The 27,224-nt window shown below is 41.0% G+C and overlaps 1 protein-coding gene across 1 annotated transcript in view; it reads left to right on the forward strand.

Annotated features, from left to right (window-relative positions):
• The window catches only part of Pka-C3 (Protein kinase, cAMP-dependent, catalytic subunit 3), a 479,613-nt gene that overhangs the window by 409,521 nt on the left and 42,868 nt on the right, over nucleotides 1-27,224 (forward strand). The gene's annotated exons all lie outside the window — the stretch shown is intronic.

The following is a 27,224-nucleotide window of genomic DNA, read 5'->3' on the forward strand; positions in this document are numbered from 1 at the left end:
GGAATGAACGAATCATGTCATGTGGCATACGAGAGACAGGAGGAGGGAAAGAAAAAACACAATATCAGATGATTGCGACAACGTGTATTTTTACACGCGACAACTACGTAATATCCCCCCCCACACACACACAACAAACAACAAATGGTACAATGTCTTACGCACAGACACTGTACACCAACTGAAGATGTCACTTTCACCACACAAAGGGGGTGGGGAGCAATACCAAAAGTGTTCTCACTGGTATTTGCCGAGGGCAATAATCACAGACTGTTTTCAAAATGTCTGCCGTTTACTTCTACGCAGAGATGACAGCGACGAATCAAGGATTGTCGAGTACGAGCAAACAAGCCAGGTGTATGTGCTACCGTCGCGGCGGCGACGTTGATGCGAGCAACGAGGTCCTCAGCTGATGTGACAGGTGTGTCGTATACGAGGGTTTTCATTTCTCTCCAGAAGAAAAAATCGAGAGGGTTGAGATCTGGCGACCTCGGTGGCCAAGGCACAGGCTCATCCCTACCAATGAACCTATTGCGAAACACGTCATGCAGGAAATGTCGTACATTACGATCGAAATGAGCTGGTGCACCATCGTGTTGGTACCACATTTCTTGCCGCAGTGCCAAAGGTACGGTCTCCAACAGTTCAGGCAGAACCTCACTAAGAAATGCATGATACGTGCGACCATTCAGGCGAACAGGGAGAATGTATGGTCCAATTAAATGATCATGTACTATCCCGCACCACACATTCACTGAAAACCTGTGCTGGTGATGGGCCACAAAAAGTGCATGTGGGTTGTCAAAGTCCCATACATGACTGTTTCTACTATTGAAGACATCCATCCTGGTGAAAATGGCTTCATCTGTCCACAATACGTTTGCCCCGAAGTGAGGGTTTGTGTCCAGCTGATGCAACCACCATTGGCAAAACTCCATACGAGGGCGAAAGTCACGAGGTAACAGTTCTTGTACTTTCTGCAGTTTAAAAGGGTGCATTCCTTCATCTGACAACACTCGCCAAACATTCACATGACACGTGTTTCGTGCCCGAGCGAGCACTCGCGTACTGGTGCCAGGATGTTCTGCGACCGCTGTTAACACATCTTCTGCAAACTGATGTGTGCGTACACTTCGGGGTCTTCCAACTTCTTGTCGCGGTGGTAACACTGACCCTGTTTCACGCAGTCGACTGTCCACTACCTGAAAGAAGGTGTGAGACGGTAAACGTCTATGTGGAAAGCGTTCTCCATAAAGACGCCTTGCCTCACGGCTATTACCACGTGCCTCCCCATACATGAGATGCATGTCTGCTAGCTGCTGGGTCGTATACGCAGCCATCTGTGTAATAGGGAGATGGAACTGTTTTTGTTTAACACTGGCACACTGCATAAATTGGCCGTATCACCGTACGAACACCACAGACCAATTGTTGCGATACTTGACTTGCCCACTCCACCACGTCAACTTCTTTCAATGCAACATACTAGTACTCTTCAATGCGTATGACAACCTAGAGCGAACTGCTGATCATATCCCAGCACCTGCAACACGATTGGGACGACTGCCGGAGAGAACCAACCCTTCGAGCTCCTCTCGCGGGAACAGCAGTCATGAAGGTCAAACGTAGACTACGAGAGCCAGACTTGCCTGTGCAGCGCTTCCAAAACTGGTCTCTTTTACGATGTCTGTCAACCTGTAGTAGCACCATTTTGAATTCGAAAAATTCCTATGCCAGGATGATCTATGGGTTTTGTATAGTTTTGAACAACCTTTAAAAAGTTTTGAATCCGATTCAGTTTTTCGTAATAACGAATTCAAAAATGCTACTACAGGTTGACGCCTCAGTAGCACTTTCACCAAATTCAACGGAAACGATGCCATTTCGTAGTCTAGGTTATGTATCGTTTTGAACAACCTTCAGAAAGTTTTGAATCCGAAGGACAACTTCAAAAATTCAAATTCAAAAATGCTACTATAGCAGCACTTGTTTTGAATTCGAAAAATTCCTATGCCAGGATGATCTATGGGTTTTGTATAGTTTTGAACAACCTTTAAAAAGTTTTGAATCCGATTCAGTTTTTCGTAATAACGAATTCAAAAATGCTACTACAGGTTGACGCCTCAGTAGCACTTTCACCAAATTCAACGGAAACGATGCCATTTCGTAGTCTAGGTTATGTATCGTTTTGAACAACCTTCAGAAAGTTTTGAATCCGAAGGACAACTTCAAAAATTCAAATTCAAAAATGCTACTATAGCAGCACTTGTTTTGAATTCGAAATATTCCTATGCCAGGATGATCTATGGGTTTTGTATAGTTTTGAACAACCTTTAAAAAGTTTTGAATCCGATTCAGTTTTTCGTAATAACGAATTCAAAAATGCTACTACAGGTTGACGCCTCAGTAGCACTTTCACCAAATTCAACGGAAACGATGCCATTTCGTAGTCTAGGTTATGTATCGTTTTGAACAACCTTCAGAAAGTTTTGAATCCGAAGGACAACTTCAAAAATTCAAATTCAAAAATGCTACTATAGCAGCACTTGTTTTGAATTCGAAAAATTCCTATGCCAGGATGATCTATGGGTTTTGTATAGTTTTGAACAACCTTTAAAAAGTTTTGAATCCAATTCAGTTTTTCGTAATAACGAATTCAAAAATGCTACTACAGGTTGACGCCTCAGTAGCACTTTCACCAAATTCAACGGAAACGATGCCATTTCGTAGTCTAGGTTATGTATCGTTTTGAACAACCTTCAGAAAGTTTTGAATCCGAAGGACAACTTCAAAAATTCAAATTCAAAAATGCTACTATAGCAGCACTTGTTTTGAATTCGAAAAATTCCTATGCCAGGATGATCTATGGGTTTTGTATAGTTTTGAACAACCTTTAAAAAGTTTTGAATCCGATTCAGTTTTTCGTAATAACGAATTCAAAAATGCTACTACAGGTTGACGCCTCAGTAGCACTTTCACCAAATTCAACGGAAACGATGCCATTTCGTAGTCTAGGTTATGTATCGTTTTGAACAACCTTCAGAAAGTTTTGAATCCGAAGGACAACTTCAAAAATTCAAATTCAAAAATGCTACTATAGCAGCACTTGTTTTGAATTCGAAAAATTCCTATGCCAGGATGATCTATGGGTTTTGTATAGTTTTGAACAACCTTTAAAAAGTTTTGAATCCGATTCAGTTTTTCGTAATAACGAATTCAAAAATGCTACTACAGGTTGACGCCTCAGTAGCACTTTCACCAAATTCAACGGAAACGATGCCATTTCGTAGTCTAGGTTATGTATCGTTTTGAACAACCTTCAGAAAGTTTTGAATCCGAAGGACAACTTCAAAAATTCAAATTCAAAAATGCTACTATAGCAGCACTTGTTTTGAATTCGAAAAATTCCTATGCCAGGATGATCTATGGGTTTTGTATAGTTTTGAACAACCTTTAAAAAGTTTTGAATCCGATTCAGTTTTTCGTAATAACGAATTCAAAAATGCTACTACAGGTTGACGCCTCAGTAGCACTTTCACCAAATTTAACGGAAACGATGCCATTTCGTAGTCTAGGTTATGTATCGTTTTGAACAACCTTCAGAAAGTTTTGAATCCGAAGGACAACTTCAAAAATTCAAATTCAAAAATGCTACTATAGCAGCACTTGTTTTGAATTCGAAAAATTCCTATGCCAGGATGATCTATGGGTTTTGTATAGTTTTGAACAACCTTTAAAAAGTTTTGAGTCCGATTCAGTTTTTCGTAATAACGAATTCAAAAATGCTACTACAGGTTGACGCCTCAGTAGCACTTTCACCAAATTCAACGGAAACGATGCCATTTCGTAGTCTAGGTTATGTATCGTTTTGAACAACCTTCAGAAAGTTTTGAATCCGAAGGACAACTTCAAAAATTCAAATTCAAAAATGCTACTATAGCAGCACTTGTTTTGAATTCGAAAAATTCCTATGCCAGGATGATCTATGGGTTTTGTATAGTTTTGAACAACCTTTAAAAAGTTTTGAATCCGATTCAGTTTTTCGTAATAACGAATTCAAAAATGCTACTACAGGTTGACGCCTCAGTAGCACTTTCACCAAATTCAAAGGAAACGATGCCATTTCGTAGTCTAGGTTATGTATCGTTTTGAACAACCTTCAGAAAGTTTTGAATCCGAAGGACAACTTCAAAAATTCAAATTCAAAAATGCTACTATAGCAGCACTTGTTTTGAATTCGAAAAATTCCTATGCCAGGATGATCTATGGGTTTTGTATAGTTTTGAACAACCTTTAAAAAGTTTTGAATCCGATTCAGTTTTTCGTAATAACGAATTCAAAAATGCTACTACAGGTTGACGCCTCAGTAGCACTTTCACCAAATTCAACGGAAACGATGCCATTTCGTAGTCTAAGTTATGTATCGTTTTGAACAACCTTCAGAAAGTTTTGAATCCGAAGGACAACTTCAAAAATTCAAATTCAAAAATGTTACTATAGCAGCACTTGTTTTGAATTCGAAAAATTTCTATGCCAGGATGATCTATGGGTTTTGTATAGTTTTGAACAACCTTTAAAAAGTTTTGAATCCGATTCAATTTTTCGTAATAACGAATTCAAAAATGCTACTACAGGTTGACGCCTCAGTAGCACTTTCACCAAATTCAACGGAAACGATGCCATTTCGTAGTCTAGGTTATGTATCGTTTTGAACAACCTTCAGAAAGTTTTGAATCCGAAGGACAACTTCAAAAATTCAAATTCAAAAATGCTACTATAGCAGCACTTGTTTTGAATTCGAAATATTCCTATGCCAGGATGATCTATGGGTTTTGTATAGTTTTGAACAACCTTTAAAAAGTTTTGAATCCGATTCAGTTTTTCGTAATAACGAATTCAAAAATGCTACTACAGGTTGACGCCTCAGTAGCACTTTCACCAAATTCAACGGAAACGATGCCATTTCGTAGTCTAGGTTATGTATCGTTTTGAACAACCTTCAGAAAGTTTTGAATCCGAAGGACAACTTCAAAAATTCAAATTCAAAAATGCTACTATAGCAGCACTTGTTTTGAATTCGAAAAATTCCTATGCCAGGATGATCTATGGGTTTTGTATAGTTTTGAACAACCTTTAAAAAGTTTTGAATCCGATTCAGTTTTTCGTAATAACGAATTCAAAAATGCTACTACAGGTTGGCGCCTCAGTAGCACTTTCACCAAATTCAACGGAAACGATGCCATTTCGTAGTCTAGGTTATGTATCGTTTTGAACAACCTTCAGAAAGTTTTGAATCCGAAGGACAACTTCAAAAATTCAAATTCAAAAATGCTACTAAAGCAGCACTTGTTTTGAATTCGAAAAATTCCTATGCCAGGATGATCTATGGGTTTTGTATAGTTTTGAACAACCTTTAAAAAGTTTTGAATCCGATTCAGTTTTTCGTAATAACGAATTCAAAAATGCTACTACAGGTTGACGCCTCAGTAGCACTTTCACCAAATTCAACGGAAACGATGCCATTTCGTAGTCTAGGTTATGTATCGTTTTGAACAACCTTCAGAAAGTTTTGAATCCGAAGGACAACTTCAAAAATACAAATTCAAAAATGCTACTATAGCAGCACTTGTTTTGAATTCGAAAAATTCCTATGCCAGGATGATCTATGGGTTTTGTATAGTTTTGAACAACCTTTAAAAAGTTTTGAATCCGATTCAGTTTTTCGTAATAACGAATTCAAAAATGCTACTACAGGTTGACGCCTCAGTAGCACTTTCACCAAATTCAACGGAAACGATGCCATTTCGTAGTCTAGGTTATGTATCGTTTTGAACAACCTTCAGAAAGTTTTGAATCCGAAGGACAACTTCAAAAATACAAATTCAAAAATGCTACTATAGCAGCACTTGTTTTGAATTCGAAAAATTCCTATGCCAGGATGATCTATGGGTTTTGTATAGTTTTGAACAACCTTTAAAAAGTTTTGAATCCGATTCAGTTTTTCGTAATAACGAATTCAAAAATGCTACTACAGGTTGACGCCTCAGTAGCACTTTCACCAAATTCAAAGGAAACGATGCCATTTCGTAGTCTAGGTTATGTATCGTTTTGAACAACCTTCAGAAAGTTTTGAATCCGAAGGACAACTTCAAAAATTCAAATTCAAAAATGCTACTATAGCAGCACTTGTTTTGAATTCGAAAAATTCCTATGCCAGGATGATCTATGGGTTTTGTATAGTTTTGAACAACCTTTAAAAAGTTTTGAATCCGATTCAGTTTTTCGTAATAACGAATTCAAAAATGCTACTACAGGTTGACGCCTCAGTAGCACTTTCACCAAATTCAACGGAAACGATGCCATTTCGTAGTCTAGGTTATGTATCGTTTTGAACAACCTTCAGAAAGTTTTGAATCCGAAGGACAACTTCAAAAATTCAAATTCAAAAATGCTACTATAGCAGCACTTGTTTTGAATTCGAAAAATTCCTATGCCAGGATGATCTATGGGTTTTGTATAGTTTTGAACAACCTTTAAAAAGTTTTGAATCCGATTCAGTTTTTCGTAATAACGAATTAAAAAATGCTACTACAGGTTGACGCCTCAGTAGCACTTTCACCAAATTCAACGGAAACGATGCCATTTCGTAGTCTAGGTTATGTATCGTTTTGAACAACCTTCAGAAAGTTTTGAATCCGAAGGACAACTTCAAAAATTCAAATTCAAAAATGCTACTATAGCAGCACTTGTTTTGAATTCGAAAAATTCCTATGCCAGGATGATCTATGGGTTTTGTATAGTTTTGAACAACCTTTAAAAAGTTTTGAATCCAATTCAGTTTTTCGTAATAACGAATTCAAAAATGCTACTACAGGTTGACGCCTCAGTAGCACTTTCACCAAATTCAACGGAACGATGCCATTTCGTAGTCTAGGTTATGTATCGTTTTGAACAACCTTCAGAAAGTTTTGAATCCGAAGGACAACTTCAAAAATACAAATTCAAAAATGCTACTATAGCAGCACTTGTTTTGAATTCGAAAAATTCCTATGCCAGGATGATCTATGGGTTTTGTATAGTTTTGAACAACCTTTAAAAAGTTTTGAATCCGATTCAGTTTTTCGTAATAACGAATTCAAAAATGCTACTACAGGTTGACGCCTCAGTAGCACTTTCACCAAATTCAACGGAAACGATGCCATTTCGTAGTCTAGGTTATGTATCGTTTTGAACAACCTTCAGAAAGTTTTGAATCCGAAGGACAACTTCAAAAATTCAAATTCAAAAATGCTACTATAGCAGCACTTGTTTTGAATTCGAAAAATTCCTATGCCAGGATGATCTATGGGTTTTGTATAGTTTTGAACAACCTTTAAAAAGTTTTGAATCCGATTCAGTTTTTCGTAATAACGAATTCAAAAATGCTACTACAGGTTGACGCCTCAGTAGCACTTTCACCAAATTCAACGGAAACGATGCCATTTCGTAGTCTAGGTTATGTATCGTTTTGAACAACCTTCAGAAAGTTTTGAATCCGAAGGACAACTTCAAAAATTCAAATTCAAAAATGCTACTATAGCAGCACTTGTTTTGAATTCGAAAAATTCCTATGCCAGGATGATCTATGGGTTTTGTATAGTTTTGAACAACCTTTAAAAAGTTTTGAATCCGAATCAGTTTTTCGTAATAACGAATTCAAAAATGCTACTACAGGTTGACGCCTCAGTAGCACTTTCACCAAATTCAACGGAAACGATGCCAGTAGGTGGAACCGCCGATCCTAGAACTGCCCTTTGACCTACTTTCTCGCCTTAATGGATTTCTCGCGTAAGGCACGAGCAGTGTTGCCAACTCCTCACTCGAAAAATCACCAAGGTTTTTGTTTTACGCACTAAACTAACCTACAATGAGAGAAAAAATGGAGAGAAAAAAGCTCTGGCATCACTTTTTAAGCTATTTTTTATGCTAACTCGTTTTTTGACCCACATTTGAAATGACTTACGATATTTTCCTATAAGGCTGCCTCTCTTTTACTGTAAGCCCCCCCCTTTCCCCCAGTGTAATCTGCCACGACCTGCTAATAGGCTTTTGCTCTCAGCGTAATCCGTTTTATGCACTAAACTAACCTACAATGAGAGAAAATTAGACAGAAGAAGAAGAAAAGCTCTGGCATTAGTTTTTTAAGCTATTTTTTACCTTCGGCAAATCTTGCTTTTAGGCCATCTCGTTTTTTGAGCTACATTTGAAATGACTTACGATATTTTCCTATAAGGCTGCCCCCCTTTTACTGTAAGGCCTCCCCCCCCTCTCTCCCCTTCCCCCCTCTTTTTGAGTGTAATCTACCACGACCTGCTAATAGGCTTTTGCTCTCAACGCAATCTGTTTTACGCACTAAACTAACCTACAATGAGAGAAAATTAGACAGAAGAAGAAAAGCTCTGGCATCAGTTTTTTTAAGCTATTTTTTACCTTCTGCAAATCTTGCTCTTATGCTACCTCGCTTTTTGATCTTCATTTGAAATGACTTGCGACATTAAACAAAAATATGTTCACTCGAATATGGAGTAGGTTACGAGAATGAGCAGGAAATTGCATTGTGTTGGTTTCGAAATACCGTCCTTTTATCTCTAATGAAATTCTAAAGCTTTTTATTACATTGAAATACCTGTAATGTGAAAGGGGATTTCGCGTGCTATGAATATTGACGCAATAAGGCAAATTCAACAATAGGTAGGCCTTGGGATGACGGAAGTATATATAGTAATGTCAGTTAGCAGCATAGATGCCAGTGATGCAAGTCTTCTTATCTCTAATGAAATTCTAAAGCTTTTTATTACATTGAAATACCTGCAATGCGAAAGGGGATTTCGCGTGCTATGAATATTGACGCAATAACGCAAATTCAACAATAGGTAGGCCTTGGGATGACGGAAATATATATAGTGACGTGAGTTAGCAGTATAGATACCAGTGATGCAATGCGATGCATTATTCAAAATGACGTGGTTGAAATGTGGGGGAAGAATCTTCTAGAGCGGATTGTGTCGGATTTCTATTGGTCCACGTTGCGTTGGCTAACATTTCACTTTTGACCTTATTAGAAAACCGTATAAAACTTAAAGCACTGGTGTAGAAAGTTCTGTTTTTATTTTAAACGATAGTGAAAAGCATTTCTGCAGTATTTTCCAAAGGTAAGTAACTTTGTTTCTTAGCTTGCATGAGTTAGCTTTGATTTATAAGTGTGGCTTTGTTTTTGTGAGTTGATTTTTGAAACTGGACCTACAGTTTCAAGAACCACTTGTACCTCCACCGGGTATCGAACTCTTGATTACAAGACAACGACGTTATCGCTGCGCCATCGCAAAGACTAGTGGAAGTACTGATTGATTTGATGTTTTAAGTCCACTTTATGCACAGTAAGACGAATCGGGGGTGGACCTACAGTTTCAAGAACTACTTGTGGGGGTATCGAAGCCTTGATTACAAGGCAACGACGCTACCGCTGCGCCATCGCAAAGTCTAGTAAAAGTACATAGTTATTCGAATCTTATTTATTTAAAATATTTAGTTTTTATGCACGCTTATTGATATTAAACCTCAAATTAAATAAAATCTGACAACTATATCCAATTATACTTATGGCTACAGAACGAGCATTCGCAAAAAAGTGGCTTGAGTTTTTTTTTACCACGTAAACAAAATGGCCGACATGCCAAATATGAACAGGCTATATAGATTTGAGAGAGAGATGGAGAGGAAAAAAATTAATTAAAATTTAATTTTATGATTGCAACACACGGAACTTAATGATTGATTTATTGATTTAGTTTATTTTACTTCGCGTTTTGTATTTTTTGGCTAATTTGCGAAGATAGGGGATGAGTGATGAAATGGATGAATAGATATTCACAAACAACCAAGCCCGACCGGGATTTGAACCCGGGGGCTCTTGGCGTTGCAGTGCGATGTGCTAACCAGTCGGCCACAGGGTCGGGGCAAACACGGACATACATAAAAATTAAATGTTTGGTGCTGATCACATCACACATTACCAACTATGTATTGGACTTCCCATATGCACAGATATGAATTTATTTTTTGCTTGTTGTAGTGCAAATATGTCGTCTGGGGCCTCCTCCATGGTGCAGTGGTAGGTAGGTTTGTATTCAAGGGTTCGATACTCGCTGGAGGTACAAGTGGTTTGGATAACACTTTAAAACTCTGTGGGTCTAGTCCCGATTAGTCTTACTGCACATAAAGTGGACTTAAAAAAAATACCAACTTAAATGTTGTCCGGTTCGGGTGACCTAGACCTACAGTCTAAAATATTATGGTATTATTATTTCTGCAATTATTTGCAATCTTGGGCAGAGAGAGAGGAGGAGGAGAAAAAATAATATTTTGTTTCAATATCGAGCTTATATTTAAATTTATACATGTGCGCATGCGCGCAGGGGGTAAATTTTATTTTTTGATCGGGTGGGTTGTAAGGTGAGTGAGTGAACATGTAGAAAAAGTAGTGGTATATTAATTGATTTATTGATTTAGTTTATTTTAATTTGCGTTTTGCACTTTTTGGCTAATTTGCGAAGATTGGGGGTGAGTGATGAAATGGATGAATAGATATTCACAAACAACCATGCTCGACCGGGATTCGAACCCGGGGGACTCTTGGCATCGCAGCGCGATGTGCTAACCACTCGGTCACAGGGGTTGGGCAAGTACTGGTATATACATAGATCAAAGTTACATGGTTCTAGACCCCATAGGAGCCGAGAAAATCAACGTCTTGGAAAACGTCTTAAGACAAATATCTTAATCTTTAAGAAAGTCGACTTCCGGTCTGTCAAGATGTTACTTCCGGTCTGTCAAGAAAATTTTCTTAAGACAATTATCTTAAGACGTTTTCTAAGACATTGATTTTCTCGGCTCCTAATTGAGCTAGGATGATGATTGTGGGTTTGTTGGATAGGTTTTGATGATAACTACTCAACTACAAGCAAGCCCCCCCTCAATTTGTTTAAGAAATTCGATTTGATCCTAAAAAACACTCTGCATCCTATTGGAGTGCTTTGGATGCGTTTTTAGATTAAAAATTTTGTAATTGGGGGGAATGTAGAAAAGCTATTCTTGCTCGATGAAGGCAATATTTTTTAAAACTGCTCTGTGACCCTCTCGTTCTTCACGTCGTAGGCGAAGGACTTCTCTGCAATCAGGATGACACTGCATAGGGTATCCTCGGGCAAGGCATCGTGGAACTCGCAGACGACCTTGATGTTGGTGCGATCGTTGACCACAACATTCTTTCTCTTAGATGTGTTGATGACGAACATCGGCCTGCGGATTTTGAATTCGCTGGGGGTGTAGTACATGTCCACGCTTCCCTCGGTCACGCGTTTGTAAGCTGAGAACGCTTCGTAAAGTTTGAGGTAATCATCTTTGGTTATGTCCAGGTTGTAATTTTCGCGCGGGAACACTTCGTTGCGTCCATTCTTGAGATAAACGTTCTTGATCTTGCAGTCGTCGAATTTACTGGAATCTTTTTCCTGATTGTTATTGCGCCCGGTCTGAAAGAGCACTACGACGAAATCTGGCATGTCGAACTGTATGTTGTTGAACTGCGTCGTCACGTCGAATTCCATGTGACTTCCCGTCGCCATCTTCTGCACGCACTGGTAACCGTGAAAGTGAATCGGTACCTGCGGACTTTTCAAGATCTCTGCTTTGTACTTGAGGGCGTAGTTTGTTTCGTATTCCACGATCGGCATTCTCAATTCCATGCTCCGGATGACGCACTTGGCTGCTTCGGGTAAAGTGTTGGCTATCGGCGTGCCGTCGGCATTCAAGTTGGTGTATCGCATCAGTGCGTCGTTGTCGTTGGCCGCTCTTCGAAACGTGACGCGCAGTCCCCCCTTCCACATGATCTCCTTGTAGTCCGAGAAGAAACCCGGCAGCAGACGCATGGGAAAGAGCACCGTGTGACTTCTCGTCGATATTTTGGTCCCGGCTTCGAATCCTCCGGCTTGATAGTACGCTGCGTCCGTTTTGGATAATTTCAACGTTCCCACTGCCGTCGACGTGATGCCTGGATAATCTATTCTGTCGATGACGGTGTTGTGTTTCCTCACCTCCACCTGCGAGAACAGGTGAGGCACGAAGTTGTCCACGAGTATCAAGTTTGCTGCTGCGGGAAACGCGTCTCCGCTTTCTTTCTTCACCACGTCGAATTGAAGGTAGAGGTCCGCTCTGTGAGGATGAACGAACCCATCCCCTACGTCCACGTCGTATTCGATCTCCCTGTTCGCCTCGTTGAGATTGGCGAACGTGCGACGGTTGGGAGGGAAAGATTGCAATTCGTAACTTTCGATTTGCTCCATTTTTTTTTTCACTATGTGTGTTATTTATTATACGTTGATCTCCACGATGGCCGTCGTAGTGGCACCTGCGAAATCTACCACGTCTCCTTTCTCGTTCGTCACCACCAACTCTATGTCGTCTATGCGGTTGCGACATACTGGAAAATAGATCGGCGAAGAGGGCGTGTAGATGATCGGTTCCATGAACTCGGAACTTGGTTTGAACGTGGCTATGATTCCCGTCTGCTTGTGACTTCCCAGTAAACCCCCGTCCGAGGATTTCGTGATCATGCCTTCCGCCACGTTGCAGTGTACGTTCAGAGTTTCGATGGCTAGAAATTTAGGAATATTGACTGCCGTGTGCTTGATGCCGGCTTCGAGTTTGGTGTCATTCTCGAAACCTAAAAGTTCTCCCATGGTGCCCAGGTCCACGGTCTCCGTCGCGGATAGGATTTCCACTCTGTGCGTGACCGAATTTTGAGAAAGGTATGTGCCTTTGAGTAATTGAGCTTGCAAAGTGGAAAGATTGTATTGGCCTGGCGTGACGACGATGTGTTCGCTTCCGACGCTAATTTTGTTGTTGTGATGCGTAACATTGGGTATGAGGTACATGCTGTAGAATGCACGCAGAGCCACGGATTTAGGATAGACGATGTCGTCGTGCAACGTGAGTTTCAAGATCGAAGATTCGCTCGTGAGATGGAACACGCCCATCCTAGTGATGCTGTTTGAGGTTCCACAATGCTTTCTGGAAATCCTCGATCGTAGGGTTATTTATTTTAGAGAGAAACGCGAGCATGGAGAGGCAGAGATGACCGCAGTTCACGTCTCCGAAATTTTGAATGCGTTCGTCGTTGTAGTATATGGAGGTTTTGTTCGTTTTCAGATAATGAATTAAATTTGTAGGTGGAACACCTCCGAAAGAATCGAAAACGAATGCTTTATCATTGTCGTTTTTGTGGTAACATATCCAATGCGTGCCTGGATTTTCTTGACCGTCCAAGTTGACTACTCCGCATTCTCTTTTTTTGACGCTTGAAGGTAACGAGTCGGACATGAAAACTCCTCTGAAGTGTTTGATTCGTAACGGTTCGATCAGAGATTCAATGTCTCGGTTGGTGAGTGCTTCTGTTTCTTTTTTTTAAACTTTTTCATCACGCCCTTTCCTCCTTTCTTCTCCATGGCCAGATTGTGACGTTTCTGTTCTTCCAATTCCGCCTTGTTCTTCTTCGAGTCGATGACGGTTTTCGCGATGGCGGCGCTTCCGCCGGCCAAACTTCCAAGGGCCCCCAATGCTGCCAGAATGGCCGGGATGCTGAATATGAAACCTCCGATCTTTTGCTGTTTCCGCGAACGCTGCAATCTTTTCAATTGAGGTGTGCTGAGCAGCAATTTCATTCCGTGTCCTTTCGACAAGCAAGAAAGTTTCTTCTCGCGTTGTTTCTTGGTGAGTAACCCATCGAGGGTACCTAGATTTTTTAGATTCGAATATGGTATCTGGTACACGACACCCTTGGGCTTCATGTTGATGCTCTATGCGTTATTTTCACGGTATGTTATTTATATATATATTCTGAGATTTTTTCTTGTGTAGTTTTTTACGGTATGTTATTTATATATTTTCAAGGCCTCGCAGTCGTTACACAAATTCTATTACGTGCTTCGTTTTCTTGCCAAGAAGTTCCTTTGCCCCCTTGTACACGATTCGAGTTTTGTTCTCGATTAAAATAGATAGCTTCTCGTCGGATAACATGTTAGCGTATCGATCTGGTAAAAATAGACTGTATTGTGCGTTGAGCAACAGACGTACCTTGGGACCATACTGGGTAGAAACGATTGAACCGGAAGTTATCGTGTAAGGTTTGTCGACTTCCAATTCCTGAATTTTTACATACTCGACTGACAAATTTAGCATTTGTTTTAATGCTTGGAGATCACTTATTTTTTCGGTCGTCATATCAAAGAAAAATTTCAAAGTGTTAGAGAGAAATTTAATTGTTTTTCACGATGTGTGTTATTTATATATACCGAAGATTATTTTTTTTCACGATGTGTGTTATTTATATATCAAGTTTTTTTGACGCGTATATATATTATTATTTTTTTAACAGAGGAAGAAAGTCCGTGCTTCGGAAAACGCGAGGATGTGCGTAGTGATATCTTCCTTCTCCTGCATAGACTTGTACCAATCATCAGTATACTGTCTTCTTCCCTGCATCGCCTCGTACAGTTCGTCCGACCTATCGTTTAATTTTTCCCCTGCAGCCGAAAGCAGAATGTTGAGATCACCGCACCTCAGGCCGCTGATCTCCCGAAGATGGTCCTTGAGAACCATTTCACAAGGGATGCGAAATTCCGGCATTGTTTTTGCCATGATTACAAGTTTATTAACATCTCCGTTAACTACCTTTTTGAATATTTTAGATAGTAGCTCGGGTGGCAAATCGGTTATGCAAGCCATGTTGTTTTTTTTACTGTATGTTATTTATATACCCCACCCCAATTTTTGTTTCGTGTTCATGGCGATGGTGGTACCCAGTGCGGCGACCCGTTCACCCAACGATGCGTCTCTACTCACGAACCTTTCGAAAGCTGCGTGCTCTAACTTTCTGTCTGCTTCGTGACGTGCATCCAGATCCGTCTGCGTGGCGTTGTAGGCGATGTCGTGATCTTTGCATGCCGCGTCCAACGGATTCACACCCTTGTCTCCTCTCTCCAATTTTTTCTCGAGTTTGGTACCCGGTCCGCAGTACTGGTAGCCAGGTAGATGCATCTCGAAAGGTAACTTGTTGATGATGTAGTTCACAAGTCCCTTTCCTTCGGCCACGTTCCAAAATTTCGGAGGCAGCGTGTTGATGATTTTGATCAGGTAACCTATGCCCTTGTCGTCGTTCACGATGAAGTTGGAAAGTTTCGTGCTGATCATGTCCACGATGCCAACCTTCTCGTTGTAGAAATTACGGTTGCCTGCATTCTCTTCGCCGGCTATCACCAACAATCGGTCCACGAGTTTCCTCACGTCGTCCACCCAAACGAATTCTTTGGGTAACGTGTTGTAGCGTTTGACGCCGTTGCCCGTTTTGACCTGGTTCCAAATCGGTTTGATGAGATTCCTGTACTTCTCGCCGCTGCTCGATTTCACCCTATTCTGCGAGGCGTCGTTGTTCTGGTACAAGGCATCCGTCATGATCAGAATTTCCTTGTAACTTTGGTAATCTTCGTCGGTGTAATCTTTCGGCTGCTTTTTGGCGACGAGTTCCCACAGTCCCACCGTACCCGGATACCTGTTCCAACTATCCTTGTCGCCTAAATTGACTTTAATGTCGTTGCCTTCGAAGGTCACCTTCGATTTCCCAATCTTCCACACCACACCGCCGCCTTCGCTGGTTTCCATGCTGGGATACAATCCGAACACTTCATCCTTGTCGAATTTCCCCGTGCTCAGGTAGTCTCGTGCCAAAGGTCCCAACTCGATTTTATCCGAAGACGACGACGTGCTACCAATGGCTCGACGTCGTGCCGGTGCATCCTTCAGTTCGAACGGTGTCGAAGGAATGCTCGAAATGGGCGTGGGTACGGCGTAACTTTTAGCTGCGAGCGGTACGAGTTCATTAATCAAATTTTTATTTTGTTCCGTGACACTTTTAATTTCTTTACCTAGACTGCCATTGGCATCGATCACAGGTTGATCCTGACGTTTCTTCTCTTCGTAGAATCCGCGATTCTCGGATTTCCAACCTTTGAAGCGTTTCGCGAGGTAATCGCGAAGCTTGAGATTTTCGTCTTCGATTTTTCGTTTCGTCATGACGTTATTTATATACGTCGTTTCTCACAACGTTGCAACGTTTAGAAAGTCGTTGATTTTGTTTCTGTATTTTCCCTCGTTGGGTTTCCTCGTCATGTCGATCGTCGCGAATCCGAAATCGTCACCGTTCCAGCAAGTAGAGCAGCAGCGTTCCGAAAATTGATTGTAGTTCATGTCTCCGCCTACGTAGTCATCGTACGCGTGCTTGAGGTTGGTGTGATCTTGACGAAACAAACATATGAAATTAGCGTTGTCTCGTACTAACTGTTTTGGAATTTTGGAAAACGTTTGAGCTAGGTAGAAGCAATCCATTCCTTTGTGACGACCTTGCGTGAAAAAGTTGCGAATTTCATTTTGATTTTCCAGGATGGCGTCGTCGAACACGACGACTGAATTTTCACGACAATCGTCGAGTGGTTTTATTTCCGAGGCGAACGTTGCAATGTCCAGACCATCGTACAGCTTCATCAGTTGCTGGTATTTGGATTGCTCCAAACTTTTCGAGAACACGTACAGGTGCCTGTTCTTCCAATTTAACCAATTCGGTGCGAGGAGAAAATTGTCCACGAGCAGTGTCGTTTTCCCACACCCCGAAGGACCTACGATCAGACAGCGGATGCTGTCGGGGAGCAACTAGCCGTTCTTTTTTTTTCTCGTTTGACTTTCCGGATCCGGTAGACGCTTCACCACGTTCCACGTACTCACAAGATCACTTCGTTCGCGTGGATCCAACTCTTTTCTGGAAGTCCCAGCCATTTGACAAACAGTTTGTCACCTTTCCTACGCAATACTTTCTCGATGAGGTACGTGTCGGGGTGTTTTGTTTTAGAGAGTTCCTCTTCGTAAAATCTTCCTTTCAAAATCTCGTCGCTACTATCTTTTATTATATACGTGTGTCGGTTTCCAGGTAGAACTCGAACCACCGTAAAAAGTTCCGTGCTCCAATTTTTTGTGAATCCCTTCTCGAAGGTGCGTTTGAATTTGCTGATCCTCACCCGGTCTCCAATTTTGTATTTAGCTTTTTTTGTCGTGGGTGTGTACTTTGGACAGTAAACGGTAGAAATTAAACGCTGCTCGTCGGACTTGGTAACGTCGGCTGGCTTCATCCCTATCGTTCTGTGCCGTGTGTGATTATAGGTGTCGACGAGTTCCGGCAGGATGTCGACCCATTTGTAATTTCCCCGAAGCGTGAATCGTTTCCACATGTGTGTTTTCAAGGTTCGATTGAATCTTTCCACGATGCTGGCTTTGATGTGACTGTAGCTCGAATAATGTCGAATCTTGTGTTTTTGAATAAACTTTTGGAATACGGCGTTATAAAATTCTTTACCGTTGTCCGTTTGCAGAAACCGTGGTCGTCTGCCACCGCTTTCGCAAAAAATTAATTTGAACGCTTCCGTGACGCACGTCCCCATTTTCGCCTTCAAAGGTAGAGCCCATGCGAATTTCGAAAATGTGTCTATGACGGTGAGGAGGTACTTGTTGCCCTTGTTCAATTTATGTACGTTTTTCAAATTGCCGCTACTCATCTCCACGAGGTCACTTTGCCAGAGGTCGTCGATGGCCTTGGTTACCACAGCCAAACGTTCGTAGTTGCGGCGTGCAGGTTTATGCAATTCTTCGACGATGGCTTGCCTAGACATTTTTTCTTAGAGATTACGTTTCAAGAGAAGCACGAGCGTGATGGGATTCAAAGAGGGTGGCACTTCGCTCGTGTTTTGAATGATCAGCTTATCGCCGGCACTCACGTCGAAAACGGTGAGATCTTCGTCTTCGTGTATTTCATATATGTTGCGCGTTTCGTTCCAACGTGCCAGAGGAATGTTTCCTGCTTTCTGGACACCACGATTCGATATCAAAGTCATGGTGGGAACGCTAGCTTTTCTGCCGTGAGACCAGTACGAAAATTCGTTTATCTGAATCGTGCCATCGAGGAGAAACTTGTAGTACGGATGATAAGGATGCAACATGTACAGTTTGTTACCTTCGACGAACGTGGAGATTCTCTGTTGATTGGGTACGCTGTTGATTTCGATGGCTTGCAGAGAATGCAGTTTAGCGAATTTAGTGTCGACGCCGAGCAGATTACTGTGAACTTGTCCGAGTTTATTTTCGATGGGGAGCAAATGCTCGACTATGGTATCCGTTACGGTAGAAAACGACGGTTTGATTTTCACTTCCACGTTCAACTGCTTGTAGTTTTCGTTGAGTTCTTGCAACTTGGCACCGAAAGAGGCCAGCGTCGATTCCTGCGTGGATTCCAGCACTCCGACTTGATCTCTGATGTTGACGACGATGTTCTGAAGGTTCTCGACTTGATTCAATTTCGAGCTCTTCTCAGTAAGATCGTTCACGATGCTTCGCATCTCTGTAAACTGTGTGTGAAGATCGACGACGCTCTGCGAAGTGGGCAGCGTCGACACCAGCGAACTAATTTCGTCTCGAATCTGTTCCACGTTCGCCGTTTCCGTTTCTAGTCGTTTCAGCATTCGAGATATGTTTCTTTTCAAAGCGTGCAATTCTTTGGAGGTGGGGAGATTGGCCACTTTACTCTCGAGATCGCTCAACGAACTTTTGATGTCGCTCGATTCGGATAGTGCTGTCACCGCCGTTTTCAATTTTTCCAAATCTTCGCTCGAAGGCACGCTCGTCCGTAACGATTCCAAGTCACCCTGTATGTTGTCCAGTACGTGATGAAAATGAGCGAGATTCGTTTCGACGTTCAAATTTTCTAAATATTCGATCTTCTGCTGAACCGTGCTCAACGTGTCTTGAATGCTCGTCAACGCTCTTGCTTCGGCGTGAATATTTTTAATTTCTTCGTTGATCAATTCCAAGGACGCCTGAAGCGTAGCGATGGTGGTTTGAATGTGTTCGAAATCTTGATAGGCCTCCAATTGAATTTTTATGTTCGCGACGCTTTTACCGATGACCTGCAGTTCGTCCGACGATGGTAGGTTCGTCATGGTATCTTCCAAAGTCTGCAACTTGGATTTAATTTCTTCCAACGTGCTGGTGAATTCTTCTTGTAATTTGGAAACAACGACATGCAAGCGTTCTGCGTCTATATCGTTCACGACGGTTTGAAGTTCAGAGAAATTCTTTTCTATTGCGGAAGTTCGTTCTTCGATTTCGAGTTTCAATTTTTCCAAATCTTCATTTTTCGATTGAAATTGCTGTAATTTGGCCAAATCATTTTGAAGCGAATCCACGCTCAACTGTATATTTTGAACGTTGTCGTAAGAAGGTACGTCGACATAATTTTTTATCAGCGTCTTCAGTTCGGAATCGATTTTCAGAATGGGATCGAGACATTGCGTTTGGAGCGTAGCGATTTCCGACTCTAAACTTTTGTTTAAGGTTTCCTGCAAAGCGATCAAATCGGTCCTCAACTTCTTAACTCGAATGTCCAACATGAGAATCTCTTCTGCGTGGTCTACACGCTTGGTGTTGCCGAAAATGTCGTTAGGCATTTTTGGTTAACGGTTATTTATAATAGGATAGACGATTCGTAATTCTACGAAGAGAGGAATAAGTTTGTCGTAATCTCCTAGGAGTTGAACGTAAAGATAATCTCCTGCAGACACATCGTACGTAATGTTAGAAAGCATCTTGTCGTGCTTGATTCGAAAAATGTTCTTGCCGGTAGATATTTTGATTTCGCCTGCGTTTTCCGGATTCACGGTGATTTGAAGTTTCCCGTCGATCGGAATTTCGTAAAAATGTAAATTGTTATTAAAAACATAAAACATCTTGCCCACATCATCATCCAATTTCGTCCAAATACTGTTGAGATGAACAATCAGTAGACCATTGAGTTTAGTTAATACGGAAGGTAGAAATTCATGATCTGTCGTCGTGCGGTGTACAGCCTCCATGTTGGTTTGTTTTCGAAAACCAAAGAGATTCATGCTGGTTATTTAAGAAAAAAATTAAGAACATATCTAATATAAACAACACCACAAATAGTAACTTCATCTGTGGTAGATCATTTATGGTTTTGGGGTCTAATATAAATAACACCACAAATAGTAACTTCATCCACGGTAGATTATTTATGCTTGGGGGTCTAATATAAATAATTACTACAAATAGTAACTTCATCTACGGTAGATCATTTATGGGTTTCGGGGTCTAATATAAATAACACCACAAAAAAAATGTGTGCAATTTAGTAACTTCATCTTTTTTTCTTAGCAAAAGAATGGAGAAGAAGGAAGCGAAACGTGCATGCGACCAATGCGGGAAATATATATCCATCTCTCACTTGAGAAGACATCGGAAGAATGTGCATGGCGAAGGATCAAGTAAGAGAGAGCTCGATGTTGACGATCAAGCGCCACGAAAGAAGCAGAAGAGTACCGGCGAAAATATTCGAAATATTTTAACCGAGGAGACTTTCCGATCTGAAGAAACATCTGATCTAAACAACTTTTTTCGCTCGGTCAAAAACAAGTTAATTTCATCTATCACCGAAGCTTTGTTGCAATGCTCGTTGAAAATCCACCTCATCGTTTCCGTCATGTATGAAAACGTAAAAAAAAGCGAGAAACTTTCCATCATTACACTGGTGTAAAGAGTCTCCACGCCGCCGACGTCGATGAGGTGGATGCCATTTGCAGCCAGATGTTTGACGCTTTGTTGAACAAGCACGAGACTTTCCAAAAACGTGGATCGGGTTGGACACTTTGCGGTTCGCCTCACACTTTAACTTTGAAGGTGCACGATACAACCCGATGGGAGCATCCAGCTACATCGATTTGCCTCGGGAAATAGCCGCTAAGAAAGCCATCATCAACATTCAAAATGAGGATAACAGATGCTTTTTGTGGTGCATCATTGCCGATCATCACCCAGCCGATAATAACAAACATCGTTTATACCACTACAACAAGCCAGAATATCTCTCAGAATTTGAAAAACCTATGGCTGGCATTAATTACCCTGTAAATCTACGAGACATTAGTAAATTTGAGACACAGTACAAGACAGATAAAAACGAAAGTATAGCAGTACACATCTTCGGATTAGACAAAAACAACACCATCTACGTTCTCAGACACAGCAACATTAAAAGTAATCGTGTCATCAGATTACTCCTGATCGAAGATGATGATAATTATCATTACTGTCTAATCCAGAATCTTCCAAAATTAATAGGAAGTCAAATTACCACACATCAACATAAAATTCAAGTATGCGACAGATGCCTGAGTATATTCTACGGTCAAGGAAAAAAGAATGCTGATGAAGAACTCCGAGATCATCATGAAATGTGCAGTAAACATCCGGCTACGGCTATCAAAATGCCCTCTCGAGACATGACATTTTCCAACTACAAGGCATTACTCTGGCATCCCGTGGTGATATGCGCCGACTTTGAAAGTTTCCAACTTCCACTCGCCATCTGCGAACCGAATCCCAGCGTATCGAGCACCACCGAAATTCTACATCACGAAGCCTGCGCTTTTGGATTGATGGTCAACAACACAGGCAATCTTATTTTACATCGTGGCGATGATGCTCCACAAATATTCGTTCAAACCTTAAAACGGATGGCCATACAATTCGCTCCTCTACTAAGAGAAGACAAAGCAATGGAGCCTCTTACCCAGGAAGAGAAGGAAGCATACGACCTTGCCTCTCAGTGTGGTGTGTGCGAATGTAACTTCACCCTCGAAAATGTCAAAGTTCGCCACCATAACCATCACACGGGAAAATATGCGGCCCCCCTGTGTAACAACTGTAATCTACAAATCAAGAAACCAAATTTTATTCCTGTATTCATTCACAATTTGGAGGGCTACGACGCCAAAATCTTCATAAAGGAGATGGGATGCGACGCTCAACCCATTAGCGTCATAGCTCGCACCAATGAGAAATTCATTTCATTCGGCAAGAAGGTCGACGTTGGAAATGGCAATCACGTAGAAATTCGCTTCTTGGACTCCTACAATTTTCTGTCTTCGAGTTTGGCGACACTCGCGTCTCAACTCACCGACGATGATTTGGTCGCCACCAGGAAATGTTTCGGCGACCAACATTTAGCACTGTTGAGACGCAAGGGTGTTTACCCCTACGAATATATGACGGATGCTTCCAAATTCTCAGAAACGTCGTTACCACCGAGAGAAGCATTCTACAGTCGTCTTAGCGACACCTGTTGCACCGAAGAAGACTACCATCATGCTCAGCTCGTCTGGTCTACATTCTCTTGTCAAACCATGGCCGACTATCACGATCTGTATCTGAAACTGGATGTTACGCTATTGAGCGACCGTTTTCATCTCCATCGCTCGAGAGGAATGGCAGCATGTGGTTTGGACCCCGCTTTCAGCTTCACCACACCGGGTTATTCTTGGCAGGCAATGTTAAAATCCACAAAGGTGGAGATAGAACTCATCAAGGACGTCAATCAACTTTTGTTTGTCGAAGAGGCAAAACGCGGTGGAATCGTCCAGTGCCCCCTTCGATACGTCAAGACCAACAATCGATATGTCGCCGATTTCGATGCAGGGAAACCGACAAACTTCTTGGCATACTGGGACATGAACAACCTGTATGGTTATGCCATGTCCGAGCCTCTGCCCATCGGAGAATACGAATGGATGAGCGAGCAGGAACTTCAAGATTGTCTGGAATGGAGCGAAGATCATGAAAATGGATGTTTCCTGAAAGTAGATTTGGAATATCCTGCATCGCTTCATCGAGAACACCATGGATTTGCGATGGCACCTGTAATGGAAACGGCTCCGGAGAAAAAGCTGATGCTCACCTTCAAAAGCAAAAAAAATTACGTGGTGCATTATCGTCTCCTACATTTCTACCTCCAGCATGGATTGGTTTTGAAGCAAGTGCACTCGGGATTGAAGTTTAGACAGACCAGGTGGCTAGCACCCTATATCGACGGCAACACTCAACGTCGAGCATCAGCTTCTTCTTCCGCAGACAAAGACCTATACAAATTAATGAACAACAGCATCTACGGCAAGAGCATGGAAGATGCGAGGAAAAGAAGAAATATCAACTTGGTCTCCGACCCGAAGAAAATAAACAAGCTCGTCGCTCAGCCCACGTACAAGAACTTCACGATACTGAGCGACACGTTGGTATTGATCGAACGTGCTCTCCGCCACATAACATTCAACAAACCAATCGCCGTGGGAGTCGCGATCCTCGAGTTGTCAAAGCTGGCCATGTACAAGTTTCACTACGACATCATGAAACCACGCTATGGAAAGGCGATCGAGGTGGCGTACACCGACACGGACAGCTTCGTGTACAACATCCACACCGATGATCTATACGAAGATCTAAAAAGCATGAGCCACCATTTCGACTTCTCGAACTATCCCAAAGATCACGCTCTCTTCGACGACAGCCAGAAAATGACGATCGGGAAGATGAAGGATGAAGTCAACGGCCGCATCATCGCAGAGTTTGCTGGTCTTCGAGCGAAAATGTACGCCATCAAAATTCAGGACGAGACCGAAATAAAAAAGGCAAAGGGGGTGGGGCGTTCGAGCACAAACAAACTGACCGTAGAAGATTACAAGTCGTGCTTGTTCGACAAAAAAATCAAACGCATGACCGAACATCGGATCACGAGTACCATCGACCAGTTGCATACATCCGCAATCAACAAAGTGGCGCTTGATCCCGACGACACCAAATTGAGGTTGCTGGACTGCAACATCCACACCCGAGAATGGGGATGCCATTACGAGGAAGAAACCTGCTCGCACCATTAGACTTCTGCATCAAAAAAGTACGTATTATTTCTTGCACCACTTTTTTTTAAAAAAAACCCAATTATTCACACTTATTTTTGCATTCGCATTTTTTATATTTTTCTATTATTTTTTTAAAAAAACAATCATTCACACTAATTTTTGCATTCACACTTTTTTTTTTTATATTTTTCTATCATATTATGTACACTATTTTGAGGATATTTTTTTATTTCTTTCAGATGCTGCACCCCCTACGGAAACTTTTTTAGTTCTTACACATTCTATTCTTAACCAAAAATTTTTTCTTCTCTTCAATCATAAAACACACACATTACACACGGAGGTCCTCTGTAGGGAGTCATGGGGGGGTTTAAAAAAAAGAACCCATGAAACTCTACAAAGGCATGGCTTTGTTAGCCGTGGCCAGTAGAACTGTGTTGGGCACCACGCACCCCTGGCGGGATATTTTCTTTTTTTTGGGGGCCAGGGATTTCCTTAACAAAAAATAAAAATTTTGATTATCACACATACACATTGTAGAAGATCACACCTGAGAGTTTTAATAACAAAACATTGTGGCAGATTACGCTGAGAGTGCAAGGTGGTGGTAGATTACACTGAGGGGTCTTACAGTAAGAGGAGACGGCCTTATAGGAAAATATCGTAAGTCATTTCAAATATAGGTCGAAAAGCGGGGTAGCATAAGAGCAAAATTTGCAGAAGGTAAAAAATAGCTTAAAAAACTGATGCCAGAGCTTTTCTTCTTCTGTCTAATTTTCTCTCATTGTAGGTTAGTTTAGCCCGTAAAACGAATTACGCTGAGAGCAAAAGCCTATTAGCAGGTCGTAGTAGATTACACTGAGGGGGGCCTTACACTAAGAGAGGCAGCCTTATAGGTAAGTCATTTCAAATGAAGATCAAAAAGCGAGGTAGCATAAGAGCAAGATTTGCAGAAGGTAAAAAATAGCTTAAAAAAACTGATGCCAGAGCTTTTCTTCTTCTGTCTAATTTTCTCTCATTGTAGGTTAGTTTAGTGCGTAAAACAGATTGCGTTGAGAGCAAAAGCCTATTAGCAGGTCGTGGTAGATTACACTAAAAAAGAGGGGGGAAGGGGAGAGAGGGGGGGAGGCCTTACAGTAAAAAAGGGGCAGCCTTATAGGAAAATATCGTAAGTCATTTCAAATGTAGCTCAAAAAACGAGATGGCCTAAAAGCAAGATTTGCCGAAGGTAAAAAATAGCTTAAAAAACTAATGCCAGAGCTTTTCTTCTTCTTCTGTCTAATTTTCTCTCATTGTAGGTTAGTTTAGTGCATAAAACGGATTACGCTGAGAGCAAAAGCCTATTAGCAGGTCGTGGCAGATTACACTGGGGGAAAAGGGGGGGCGGCTTACAGTAAAAGAGAGGCAGCCTTATAGCAAAATATCGTAAGTCATTTCAAATGTGGGTCAAAAAACGAGTTAGCATAAAAAATAGCTTAAAAAGTGATGCCAGAGCTTTTTTCTCTCCATTTTTTCTCTCATTGTAGGTTAGTTTAGTGCGTAAAACAAAAACCTTGGTGATTTTTCGAGTGAGGAGTTGGCAACACTGCTCGTGCCTTACGCGAGAAATCCATTAAGGCGAGAAAGTAGGTCAAAGGGCAGTTCTAGGATCGGCGGTTCCACCTACTGATGCCATTTCGTAGTCTAGGTTATGTATCGTTTTGAACAACCTTCAGAAAGATTTGAATCCGAAGGACAACTTCAAAAATTCAAATTAAAAAATGCTACTATAGCAGCACTTGTTTTGAATTCGAAAAATTCCTATGCCAGGATGATCTATGGGTTTTGTATAGTTTTGAACAACCTTTAAAAAGTTTTGAATCCGATTCAGTTTTTCGTAATAACGAATTCAAAAATGCTACTACAGGTTGACGCCTCAGTAGCACTTTCACCAAATTCAACGGAAACGATGCCATTTCGTAGTCTAGGTTATGTATCGTTTTGAACAACCTTCAGAAAGTTTTGAATCCGAAGGACAACTTCAAAAATTCAAATTCAAAAATGCTACTATAGCAGCACTTGTTTTGAATTCGAAAAATTCCTATGCCAGGATGATCTATGGGTTTTGTATAGTTTTGAACAACCTTTAAAAAGTTTTGAATCCGATTCAGTTTTTCGTAATAACGAATTCAAAAATGCTACTACAGGTTGACGCCTCAGTAGCACTTTCACCAAATTCAACGGAAACGATGCCATTTCGTAGTCTAGGTTATGTATCGTTTTGAACAACCTTCAGAAAGATTTGAATCCGAAGGACAACTTCAAAAATTCAAATTAAAAAATGCTACTATAGCAGCACTTGTTTTGAATTCGAAAAATTCCTATGCCAGGATGATCTATGGGTTTTGTATAGTTTTGAACAACCTTTAATCGGTGTTTCAAAATGACGAGTTCAAAAACGCTTCTTCAAATTTGCAACTCAGGATAAGTTTCAACAAATTCTACCGTTGAATTTTCCTTTTCTTAATACACTCAGGATTGTGCACATTACACTAGAAATTGTTTCATCTTAACACGTAATATTGATGTTGATAGTTCCTTAGAAAAGGGGCCACGCCTTATAATTTTGTCCGGATCGCAGGAGCGAAATACTGATAAAATAGTGTGGTCAGATAAAATGTTTATGAGTAGAGCCGGGAAGTTTGGCAAAATGCCTCTTTTTATCTACTGCATATATTGATAAAATTTTTCCGGATATACGTTTCTCATGTTGTTTCGAATGTTTTAGAAGCCTTTTCATTTTGCCTATTTTGCCTATTTGGGACCCCACTGCCTATTTTTAATTATAATGCCTTTTTTGCCTTTTTCAATTAAATTTGACCATTTTTTAAAAAAAAATGTGTATATAAATTATTTTTCTCCCAAAAAACGTTGTTGGCATTTATTTTTCTTTCGTTTATTATGTGAATAATTTTCGCCTTATTTAAGTAATATTGAAGTCATGCATGTTTCAACATTGCTGAAGGAGAAAAATGTGAGAAAAATGTATTTCATGCTCAGTTAGGATATTGCCTTTCGGTTAACATTTCCTTGTGCTGCTGAAGTGCTGAAGTGGACAGGTTGATTTCGAACACAAAGAAGATATTTCTGAAATCTCCCTCTCGAACCCGAAAATTTAAGGAAGTTGCATTTGAGCTTAGCTTACCTCCGCAACCAGTCTTCACCAGATGGGGAACCTGGATATCAGCAGTTACATATTATGCTAACAACCTTGAAAAAATCAGTGAGGTGATAGATGCTCTTCCAGAAAATGAAGCGGCTTCAATTCGTGAAGTGAAAAAACTCCTGTGC

This window comes from Lepisma saccharinum, chromosome 3, assembly GCF_977018435.1.
Source record: "Lepisma saccharinum chromosome 3, izLepSacc3.1, whole genome shotgun sequence".
Classification (NCBI taxonomy): Eukaryota; Metazoa; Arthropoda; class Insecta; order Zygentoma; family Lepismatidae; genus Lepisma; species Lepisma saccharinum.